Genomic DNA, 12,436 nt, shown 5'->3' on the forward strand with positions numbered 1-12,436 from the left:
GGATCTCATTCTAGCTATAGGTGTTTGTGAACTGGAAACTACACACAAGGGAAATATTGTAATGATTCAGTCTGTAATTGTTCCAGGAAAAGGAGTGCCTATTATTGAATTAAGAGCATACAAAACTCTCCGTTTAATTCCAATAGTATATGATGTTCAGCAGAAAGTCATAAGTTCTACAGATGCATAATTACAGGATGTCTTTTAAGTTGTTGACTGAATACCAAATGAACTGGTTAAACTAACCATCTTGCTTAACTGAATGCGAAACTACGCAGTTTGATTTTTTTTCTCCAGATTTCACTGAGCCAACAGTACTGCCAAGAGGCAAAAGGTTCTTTTCCACTGAGGGATTTGGAGGCAATAAGCATGCAAGTGGTGAAGGAATCAGACACTTTTACTGAAATATCTCTGTAATGTACAGAAGAAGAAAAAACAGGTTATAAAAAATAGAGAATATACCCTTATGTCCTTTCAGCTGATTGGGAATCCATAAGAATGATAGCTGGCAGACTCACAACTGGCAATGTGCTTAGCACTGCTCCGTGCTCCAGTGTGAGCTGAGGTTCATTAATAGGGCAATTGCCAGGGATTTGTATACTATTTTAGGATTACATTATTTTCACCTGCATTCATATGTGCTTGTTTTCCCATAGCTGACTTTGGAGGGCGGTAATATAGCCCCAGGTCCACTGATACACATTGTGGGGTGGCAAGTGTCTAATATAGATTCTCCCTACATTCCAATATCAGGTGCACTAGCTTAACATGGAACTATCCCACTCTCAAAGTGCAATAGCAAGAGATAACGGAACATTCAAGGAGAAAAAACATGTTTTTAAGAGAGAACATCGTCAGTACCTGTAACCTCTTCAGGTCTGGCCCACAGAGCATCTTGGATACAGATAGAGAAATTACATTGGTCTTCTGCTAGTGTCAAACTGGGTTAATTCAAACAAACTGGGTTAATTCATTAATCAGTGCAGGGAAAATGTATTAAATGAGTACTATATAGTAAACAGGAAGTCCTGTTTTCACCTTAGACGGACATAGTTGTCTGAGCTCTGTTCATCTTCTTCTATTTGCCTGGCTAGCAAATTGGCATTTGTGAAATGGTATTAATGAATTTGTCATCATTTAAAAATGACCTGGGTGGCCCAGGCTAACCTGATCTTGTCAGATCTCAGAAGCTAAGCAGAATTGGCCTTGGTTATTACCTTGGACGGGAGACTACCAAGGAAGTTCAGGGTTGTTTTGCAGAGGCAGGCAATGGCACACCACCTCTGTTCGTCTATTGCCTTGAAACATCTACCACCACCAAATAATGCATACTAAATTATATAATATATTTATTATGTCGCTATAGCATAGTTAAACATACTATGTTATCTATTGACAGCATCTGGAGGAATACAGGAGGAGGGCCCTAAGACTATGTTTTGTCTTAGGATCCAGGTTACCTTTCTTCAGCCCTTGTCACAGTGTTGTTACGTGGTTAACAGGACATTCTTGATTAGGAATGCCACAAGTTTTGCATGGAATATGTTCATCAGTTGAGCTTACTATGTTCAAATGCAGTATCAGATATGACTAGTTGAACCCATCATCAAAAAACTAACTCCCTGTTTGCAATTGGTGAACAGGATGTGAGCTGACCTGATAGATGTTCAAGCATCTCCAGCTGGTATACAAAAGCTCGTTTTTGCTTGCATTATCCCTACATGTAATCCACACAGACCACTTCTTGTCAGTGGTACTTGTATGCTTTTATATTGCCAGGTATTTATTTCCTGGAGATTTAGATTCCCCCCCCCCTCCAGTTGTAGTGGGTAGTGTAGCAAAGATACTTCATCAATATGAAGACTCAGCTGGAGGAAGCTTAATCAAACAGTCAGTCAATTAGGCCATTTTAAATTTAAAAAATAAGAATAAAACACCTCTAGTTTTAAAAATTGCTGCCATTAATCAACAGCAGGCATAACAGTGAGAAATAAATGAAACAGGAGCACTTAATGCAAACTAAGTCACTTAGTAGTTGGCCTACAGAACGCTTGGCCTGGAATATACACGGATCAGAGGAGCCCACTTTGTAATACAACTGTTGACACCTTTAATACAGCTTGACCTTGGTTAGAAACCTTGGATAGAAAGAAACTGATCTGCAGAAACTATTAACTAGAAAACTGCAGACCAGATGGACACAATTAATTTGCAATTAAAGAATCAGCACAAAACCAAACATGCAAAAAACAAAACAAAACATTTAACTCCCTTTGCAGAAAGTGACCTACCATTTCTCAGGCATGCCTTCAAATCTGCACATACTGATAGATGGCAAAGTAATAAGATGATGCCTTTGAAATATTCACAGTGATTCTTCAGATAATTTAACCCAGCCTGTTGGCCTGGGGTACAGATTTGTGCCAGTCTCACTTTTAAATAAGGCAAGAGAACACTATTGGCTTTTGATGGCCCTTTGCTGTCTTGTTTGTAGCAGCAGTAAGAAACGGTTGTGCTCTGCTTTGATTTCTCTGATTTCTACAGCAGGTTTTAGAGGGGCGAAGCAGGAATTTGATGGGCCTCTTTCAAACTGGCTGGAAAGGGGGCTTTCCCCCCCACCTCCTCTGCAATGTCTTGGGTAGCGGCTGTACTCTTTAACTATGTGTGGTCTTTTGACTGGTTGGACCATGTGGAAAAATGCCTTTCATCACAGAAGTCATATCACGGTTATATTTGGGTTGGCAATTATTTGGTTGTTTGTTTACAGCATTAATTAGCTGCCCTTCTACCTTGCAGCACTCAAGGTGTCTTACAAAATAAATAAACGACAGCTATAAAACACATAAAAGATATAAAATCTCAATCTGGACTGCCAATAAATAAAAACTAAATTACTCAAATGCAGTCCTAAATAAAACTGTCTTAATCTGCCTTCTGAAGATCAAAAGTGAGGGGGCCAGGTGCACCTCCCTGTGGAGGTTGTTCCATAATTGTGGGGCTGCCACTACAAAGGCCCTTTCTTGTGTGCCCACCAGATGAGCTTCTTTGATTGGTGGGATTGTGAGACAGTCAGGAGGGCCTCTGCCTGGGTATTGGTGACACTGTAGCCAATACTTCCTGATGACCTCTCTTAGTGGCTTCATATACATATTAAATAGCACGGGGATAAAATAAAATACTGTGGAACCCCACTAGGGGCCATGAAGGAGTGAAGTTTTACCTGAGGACTCCATCTTGCCCATGCAGGAAGAGACAGGGGGGAGAGGTCTCAACCACGAGAACTAAGGCAATTATTAACTTTCAAATATTGCAAGTTCAAGCAGTGCTAGACTGTCCTATTTAAACATCGTTTGGGATAAGTATTGAACACAGAGAGATGGGACTGCCTATTTTCATCTTTTCTTTGTTCCCCTGCTCAGCCTGAATGCTTTAACAGATGATATGTATGCTTTTTATTCATTTATTAAACTGCTTTATATTTTGAATGCTTTAAGTCTGATCTCTAGAAATATATCATGCCTACTCAGTCTTGATATTGGAAGCACAATACTGGGGAGGGGCAGCAGGTAAGCTTGCTTTCCCTGGAATGTGATAGCTCAAAATTGTGAAGTTGTGATAGATTGCCCTGCACTAGCTTGTAGGAATGAAATGGGAGGCAAGGTAACTAGGCAGAGACAGAGCCTCTAAATGGCATAGCAGGTACTAAGAGCTATACATGTGACTTCATTGAGCAGGAGACACTTTCAGAGATACTGGTGGCTGTGGAAGTTTCCTTGTTTCTTTTTGGCAACCCCAGGTAGTTTGTGGAAGGGGTGGTACAGGCAAGCGGAAACTTGGGACAGCTGTGGGGTTTTCCACCAACACAAAGGAAAAAGGATGGGTTGCAACTTGCAAGTCTGTTCCTTCACAGGCCATAACTAGTTTTGTCAGGAATAGCGTGAGTTGCTAGAGTATAGGTAGGGCTAATTGGCAGGCACCCTAAGTCATCTAAGGATGGGGGTATGTTCCCAAGGTAACTAACCATTGGCTTGAACAGCCTGGTGGGTTGGGGAGAGAATGCCCTTGATGGTTTATCAGCATCAACTTAACCCTTAATTGCTGGAGCAGCACATGGGAGATGAGGCTTAACATCTCTCAGCACTGTTACACATGCAGATGAAGGTAAATGAAGCCAGCTGTAATGCTGGCTTAGTAATAGATTCAAGGTGGGTTTGCCCAAAACACCGCTAACTATAGTAGGCTGCTCGTTAGCACCAATTCACACTTTGGGGATGCTGAATTGATGTGGTCAGCCATTTTAGTCCTTATTTGGGGGCACTGGTACAATTGGAATTCTTGAATGAATTGGAAACTGCAGTAAAACACTTAGGGAAGTCCCATGAAGGCTTATTTCTCAGTAGGCATGTATACTCCACTGCTTTCAGTGGGCATTGTGACTCATTTTGCTGGATTCCACCCAGTGTGAAATGTTTTGCTACTTGCACCTGAAATCAGTATGGATTGGGGGTGGCAGATGGGAGAGCAGTCTTCAAAATACTTCCAGTATGCCTTATGGAAAGAGTGAAGAAACTGAGAAAGGTTTTCTTTCCTCCATACTAATCTTTTGGATTTGTAGCTTGGCCCATTCTGAAGGTAGAGGAACAACTCAATAAAAATCCTTAAGGCTGAATGTATTAACAAAAGCCAACAAATATTTATATTATGTCCCACATACCTGATTAACTCTCACACTAAGTGAGCACAAATAGAAAGTTTAGATTACTTTGAAATACTTTGGGCACCAGCGAGATTTCCATCAGATTTAGACTTTCCATAAAGAAAATATGAAAAGAAATTTTAGACTAGTAGGGATATTGGGAGCAGAGGTTCTGATGCCACATATTCACAGACAATAGGATAAAGATGACCCATTTCAGATAAGGACTGTTGTGAGATTAAGAGAATGCTGCGATTTAAGCTTGCAGTCATTTGTAATGCATTTTGTTTTGGTGGAAATGGACATACAGAAATAAGATTTCCTCAAGACCTTTCCTGTCCTTTCCATTGGTCCCATTATGATTGAGGCTGTCTTTAACAAAGAAAGTAATACAATTGTCATGCAGTCTGTTTTCCCCTAGTTTCATGTATGATACAGTTGCTGGATTTGTCTAGAATGGAGTGTGTATGTGTGGCTCTCTAGTGTTACTAAGACAGGTCACTCTATAAAATGGTCATTGGCTAAACTGAAGCTCTGCCTGCATACAACTCGTTCACTCATTCTTCTCTCTGCAGTGTGTTGGGTTAATAGTTCTTCTCTCATCTCATCTGAGTCTCAAAAAACTGCTTATTTAAGCCTTGTCAGCTGGAGTTCTAACCTTAAGATTCTAGTTGGCCATGTGAATAGATATTCAAATGCTCAGTCAATGCAACCGTCAGGTCTATAAAACTTGTTCAACAGCAATGGCCAGTTAAACCCGATTGACCTTGGCATTTAATTCCCCACCCCAATTTTAATTAATAAACCCATGTGCTGACATCCCAGATACTCAGATGGTGAACACAAGCTGCCACAGCAGCAGTGCAAAGTTCATACAATCCAGAAAGATTTTGCATGGGGTAGAAGAAGCACAAAGCTTGAGATTCACAGGAAAAACCAGTGTTTCAAAATAAGACAAAGATCCTGAAGTTTCCTTCTTGTATTTTGACCATCTTCGGTTGCAGGACAACAGATCTAACAGCATTTAACCTGCATTCCTTCTGCCTCGTTCTGAAGTTAATTGTATAGTGGAATCCATATGCTTAAGGGTACTCACCTAAAACTACTGTAATGATTATACATGGGATTCTGCTGCTATGAAGAACATAGGGTGAAAGGTTTGCAGTGGCTCCCGAAGCTCTATTATAAATGTTGCCTCTCTTTTTTAAAAAAATAATTTTTATTTCTCATTTAATACCTCATACATACATCACTACTGAGTATTAAAAAAATAGTAAATGTAAATTAAAGTCTAATAGAATGTCTAATACAAATAAAAATGACTCCCCCTTCACTTTCTTCCGTCTGAAAATAAATTGTAAGTACTTTTGCTAACAGCGTAATCCCCATCTATATAAAAAATTTATCCTTTTCCTGTTTTATCTAATACAAATCTTATGGTATCCTAGTTAGCCATTATACAAAATACATACATGAGATTAAATCAAAATTTATCCTTTAAGTTGATCCATCAGAAAATAATTTTCACAATAAGTTCTCCACGCCTCCTTACCCCCCAAAAATTATAGATTATCACTAGGTGTTTATATAATAATAATAATAATATTACCCAACATCTCTTTCCATTCATTAAAAGAAGTATATAATTTCCAACAAGATTCGCCCATTCTTTATTTTAAGCATTAATATTCTAATAAATCAATATCAATTATTGGTTCTTGTAGGTTATCCAGGCTGTGTAACCGTGGTCTTGGAATTTTCTTTCCTGACGTTTCGCCAGCAGCTGTGGCAGGCATCTTCAGAGTAGTAACACTGAAGGACAGTGTCTCTCAGTGTCAAGTGTGTAGGAAGAGTCAGAGAGGGGTTGGGTTTGAGCTGAGTACTGTCCTGCAGAAGTAATGTGCTAATCATTGTCCTGTAAGTATCAAGATAATGTACTAATGAGGGTGTGGTATGTTAATATGGAACCATTGTATCCTGAAGTGATCTGTTAATGTGTGAAATCCAAAGCTAATCTACATGGCTATTGTTGACTGTAGCCTTTGTTAGTCTGGAGGTTTTTCAGGGCAGGAAGCCAAGCCTTATACATTCTTAAACTCTCTCCTTTTCTGTTAAAGTTGTGCTGATGTTTATGAATTTCAATGGCTTCTCTGTGCAATCTGACAAAATAGTTGGTAGAATTGTCCAGTCTTTCAGTGTCTTGGAATAAGACCCTGTGTCCTGTTTGTGTCAGTCCATGTTCAGCCACTGCTGATTTCTCAGGTTGGCCAAGTCTGCAATATCTTTCATGTTCTTTTATCCTTGTTTGTATGCTGCGTTTTGTGGTCCCGATGTAAACTTCTCCACAGCTGCAAGGTATACGATATACTCCTGCAGAGGTGAGGGGGTCTCTTTTGTCTTTTGCTGATCATAGCATTTGTTGTATTTTCTTGGTGGGTTTAAACACCGTTTGTAGGTTATGTTTTTTCAAAAGTTTCTCCATCCTATCAGTGACTCCTTTAATAAATGGCAAGAATACCTTTTCTATGGGAGACTGTTTTTCCTGAGTTTTCTGATTTTTGTTTGGTTTAATGGCCCTTCTGATTTCATTCTTGGAATAGCCGTTTGCTAGCAGTGCGTGATTTAAATGATTAGTTTCTTCCTTGAGAAACTGTGGTTCACAGATCCGTCTTGCACGGTCCATTAATGTTTTGATTATTCCTCTTTTCTGTCGGGGGTGGTGGTTGGAGTTTTTGTGTAAGTAGCGATCTGTGTGAGTTGGTTTCCGGTAGACCTTGTGACCTAACTGAAAGTTTGTTTTACGGATGACAAGGGTATCAAGAAATGGGAGTTTACCCTCAATTTCCTTTTCCATGGTAAACTGAATGTTTGGATGGATATTATTAAGATGGTTCAGTAGAAAGTCCATTAATTTTTCTTCACCATGGCTCCAAATGGTAAATGTATTATCTACGAACCTGAAAGAATTTTTCTGTGGACAATCTTGTGCTCCTCGTAATTTTAAATCTAAATCCACCTTTGTACCTAAGAATCCCAGCCATTTTATTAATACTTATCAATCTCTAGTACTCAGAGACCTTGACCGTCTTGAAAAACGTAGAGCTTGGAAGAACACAGGCAAGTCCAACTTCTCTCCCTTAGAATTAGCTTCAGTTAACTCCATTTCAGAAGATCCTTCTATTATAGTACGACCCGCGGATAAAGAAGGAGCCATAGTCATTTTGGACTCCAATGCCTATGAAGCAGAGAATCTCAGATAGCTCAACGATACTAAATATTACAAGAAAATTGCATCTGACCCCACTCACAGGATTTCCAAGGTCATCTCAACTATCCTATATGAGGGTGTAGCCAATAACTATATTGATAAACTCACCTCAGATTTTTTGTTGCAACCTTTTCCTCATGTTCCTATTTTCCCCCAAGATTCACAAGACGTTGGACAATCCTCCCGGTAGACCTATCATTTCAGCCATTGGCAGTTTACTAGAACCCATATCCAAATACATGGAATATTTTTTTACACCCCTTCAGTATAGCCACCCCTTCCTACATCAAAGATACCGGTGACTTCATAAAAAGAATTGAGCATTCACCTATTCCTCCAGAAACTGTTTTTGTTAGCCTTGATGTATCGGCCTTATACACAAATATCCCGCTGGAGACTGCCAGAAACATTATTGAAGCTAGACTAGATGCTCGACAAGAAAAACAACCACCAACCCATTTTCTTCTTAATTTAATTGACATCTTGTTCGAGAATAATTTTTTCAGATATCGTGAAGAGTTTTTTGTTCAAGTACAAGCGGTTGCTATGGGTGCAGCTTGCGCCCCTTCCGTGGCCAACTTGTATATGATCCATTTTGAACAGCAATTCTTGTTTCAGAATTCTTTTTTTCAGTCACATGTCTTAACCTATTTTAGGTTCATAGATGATATTTTTCTTTTAATAGATTCTGTTTCTGCCTTTCAAGAATTTTTAATTTGGATCAATGGTTTGGATGACCACTTAAGATTTACAGGAAACCACGACTCAAAGGAAATTTCCTTCCTTGATGTAACGGTCTTTAGGACCCAGAAGAATACAATAGCAGTAAAACCTTACTGCAAACCCACGGATGTTGGGGCCGGATTACATTTTAGGTCACACCACCCAATGCATTTAAAACTTAATCTTCCATTCAGCCAATTCCTCAGAATTAAGAGGAATTCATCATTTGAAAATGACTATCTTTCAACCGCCCACAAGATTGAAGAGAAGTTACTCTCTAGAGGCTTTAGCAGAGCAACCCTTGATAAAGCTAAACAACGGGCAGCCGGGAGAGAGAGGAGTGATCTCCTTAAAAAAAGCGACCCTCCCATAGATCACTCGAGGATTTTTTCTTCTTTACAGTATAATCATTTGACTGAAGATATAAAGAAGATTATTAAATGACACTGGCACATTCTTCAAGATGTACCAGGATGTCAACAGCTGCCACTTTTCGGTCTCAGAAGGACCACTTCCTTAGGCAATTACTTAATCAAAACAGGTCTCTCTTCCAAAAAATCCAGTAGCAAGATCCGAAGACATCACAAATGTGGAGCATGCTCGGTCTGTGCTCTAAGTCTCCCAGTTAAGGAAATTAGTTCCACATCTTTTAATTTTAAATACCAGTTAAACTTCTTTAGCAACTGTTCATCTTGCAATATTGTATATGCAATTTCCTGCCCGTGCTCTTTGATTTACATAGGTTCCACAACAAGACAATTGAAATTAAGAATTAGGAAGCACAGGGCGTGCATTCGCGCGAAAGTTCTGGACGCCCCCCTTTCTGGACATTTTCTTGAGAAGGGACACTCAGCAGATGACATAAGATTTTTTGCATTATGGAAGTACAAACCACAACCACAACCTTACAAAATTCAAGATGTCACAAAAATACTTCATAGACAAGAAATGAAACTGATTTTTTTATTTAAAACTCTGGCACCATTAGGATTAAATAATGAGTTTGATCTGGCGGGTTTTCTTTAACTTTAAGAATAGAGACAACTCAATACACCTGGTATCTGCTTGTGCTAGCAATAAATCAGGAACCTTTCCAACTAGCAATTAACCTCACTGAGGCACAGAGAGCCCGCAGGGGTCTTGTTCTCTTCTACCGTGGTAAGTTTATATTACTTTTGGCATGTTATTTTGTTAACAATTATGTTGTAATATTGAACATTGTAACCACATTGTGTACATATATATTTTTAGAGGCTTGTTCGCCCACTTATAATTTAAAGAATATTGACTGAAGAAGCTTCACTTTGCGAAACGACCACAGATCTAGAGGGGTCGTCTTGTTCCGTTCTCCATTTTGTTCCTTCCCAACTGGACGGCAGCAGCCTATCATTCGGGATACAAGGGACTTATTATTTTGAATTTCTTACCACCTTCTCATTTGGCTTATTCGGACCTGCTTTAAGGGTGACGTAACCCGTTCTTCAGGACTCATTGTATCCGGACTTGGGGGATATCATAACCCTACGGGGAAATTTTTATTTTGGTTTTCTAGTTACAGTAACAGTTTGTTTATAAGTTTTCTTTATTGTGTGATATGTGAACCAGTCAGTAAATTTGACATTTCTATGAGCCTCGTGCTGTTGTTTATATATTAACACCACCTGGCAGTTGGCAACCCTAATCCCACACCAGTTAGTTGTGGCACAATTGCCATCAATATAATCAACACATTTATATTGATGTTTCTAGATTATGTCCAGAACAATCCAGGGTAGATCACTCACCATCAGGCATCCCTAGCCTTCAAAGCCCTCAAAGCCTGGTTCCTGTAAGCTTCAGTTTCAGAGGGTGCTCTATGAGAAGCAGTGTAGCCACTATGGCAATTAGATGTGCTGTTCCTTCGATGCTGTGGCATGCCACTCCAATCCTGGCACTGTTTTGGCTCTTGCATCTTACTTTATAAGTAGGGTTGCCAACCTTCGGGTACTAGCTGGAGATCTCCTGCTATTACAACTCCAGCTGATAAAGATCAGTTCCCCTGGAGAAAATGGACGCTTTGGCAATTGGACTCCATGGCCATTTATGCTGGGTCGATTCTGCACCTTGCTCAATTGCTAATTTTTAAAATCCGAACTTTAAAATGACTATTCACGGTCCCGATGCAAAAGTCAAACAAATTCCATCCCCCCACTCACCTGCTCCTTCGTTCCTTTGTTTGCATAGCCATTAGCAATAGTCGTTTGTATAGCTAAGCTGCAGCTGGGATTCTGCATGCTTCTGTCAGTGAATGCTTTGATGTGGGGGCAGAGCAAATACAAAGGTCATGTTAAAGGAACTCTTAAGAAATGCGAAACAGGTATGCTCTGGCTTGGCAGTGACATCTGGAATGATGGTTCAGCACAAAGAAATTTAAAAAAATGCAGGGCATTTCAGCCTAGAATGCACTGCTAATTACCAAGCATAAATGGCCTATGGCATTGAAGTCCCTCCCCTTCCCAAACCCCACCCTCCTCAGGCTCTGCCCCAAAAACCTCCTGCCGGTGGTGAACAGGGACCTAGCAACCCTTTTTATAAGGTGGCCTTTCTGGGCTTGACCACTGAGATGTGCACCTATGGGACTGAGAATGCAGCTGATGTCCTGAGACAGTCCTGGACACCGGTCTTCTCTTGTTCATCCCGAGTGTATTTGATTTTTCTAGGTGTCAGTTTGCTGTATTTTTCCCCAGCTGTTGAGAAACAGAAGTGGGAATTATGTGGTCCCCAATAGAGAGGAAAGTGGGGTATAAATTAAGTAAATAAACAAATGTAGTTGAAGATAGAAGGCAGATAAAGGTAGGTTGGTTGGTAGATGAAAAGAAAGTAGGGATAGCTGAGTGTATCAAATTTGCCTGGGAAGGGAAATGGGAAATAGTGTGGGGAAAGGGATGCAGGGGAAAATGAGGTATACCCCCACAAATATTTGAGGGTTCCCCACCATGAAACTGGGTTAAGCCTGGCGGACAGTACCACACAACTGGGCCATAGTTTTTTTCAGGTAGAGACTGCCAGGAAAGGAGGGAAAGTTGAAGATAGGGGGCAGATAATGCTTGCTTGCCTGTTGGGTGGGAAGGAGAGAAAGAAGCAGGAAAAGGCGAGAGGCTATGGAAAAAGGAAAGAGGAAATAGTGGGGGATGGGAAACTGAGATGCCCCCCTCAAGTTTTTGCAAGTCCCCTGCTTGTAATTTTTTTATGCTAATGCTGAGTTTATACTTGTAATGGATGACTTTACCTTTCCTTCCTAGAAAGTGGACACAAAGACCATTTATGCATGGCAGTTTCCTCGTGGTAACCCCACCAACTACTTCGGGGCTTTGCTTTGATTATGCTTGCATTTTCTGTCTGTCAGAAGGTGCCTCACTCTCCCTGTGCATTTTTGTGCATTTTCTCCATGTTTTCTGGCTGCTGGCTAAACACAAATCCAGAAAATGTGGGCAAAACACATGGAAATGCATGGGGAGAATGAGGTGACCTCTGACGGCCCCTTCCATAAAACAGGTTGGTGGTTTATTCAAGGCATCTGTCATGCTTTACACAACAAGGCCTCCCAGTGCTGCAACACCAGCACTTCATACTCTGGAAGGACCTGATGTGACATCCCCAATGTATAACAGTTGCTGGGGGTGGGGGATGAGAAATAGTGCAATTACATTGAAGGAAGTACAGTGTCTCTGAGTGGCTTCTGAGGAGAGAGGAGATAATCTTGTTTGATC

Source organism: Euleptes europaea, chromosome 6 (assembly GCF_029931775.1).
Source record: "Euleptes europaea isolate rEulEur1 chromosome 6, rEulEur1.hap1, whole genome shotgun sequence".
Classification (NCBI taxonomy): Eukaryota; Metazoa; Chordata; class Lepidosauria; order Squamata; family Sphaerodactylidae; genus Euleptes; species Euleptes europaea.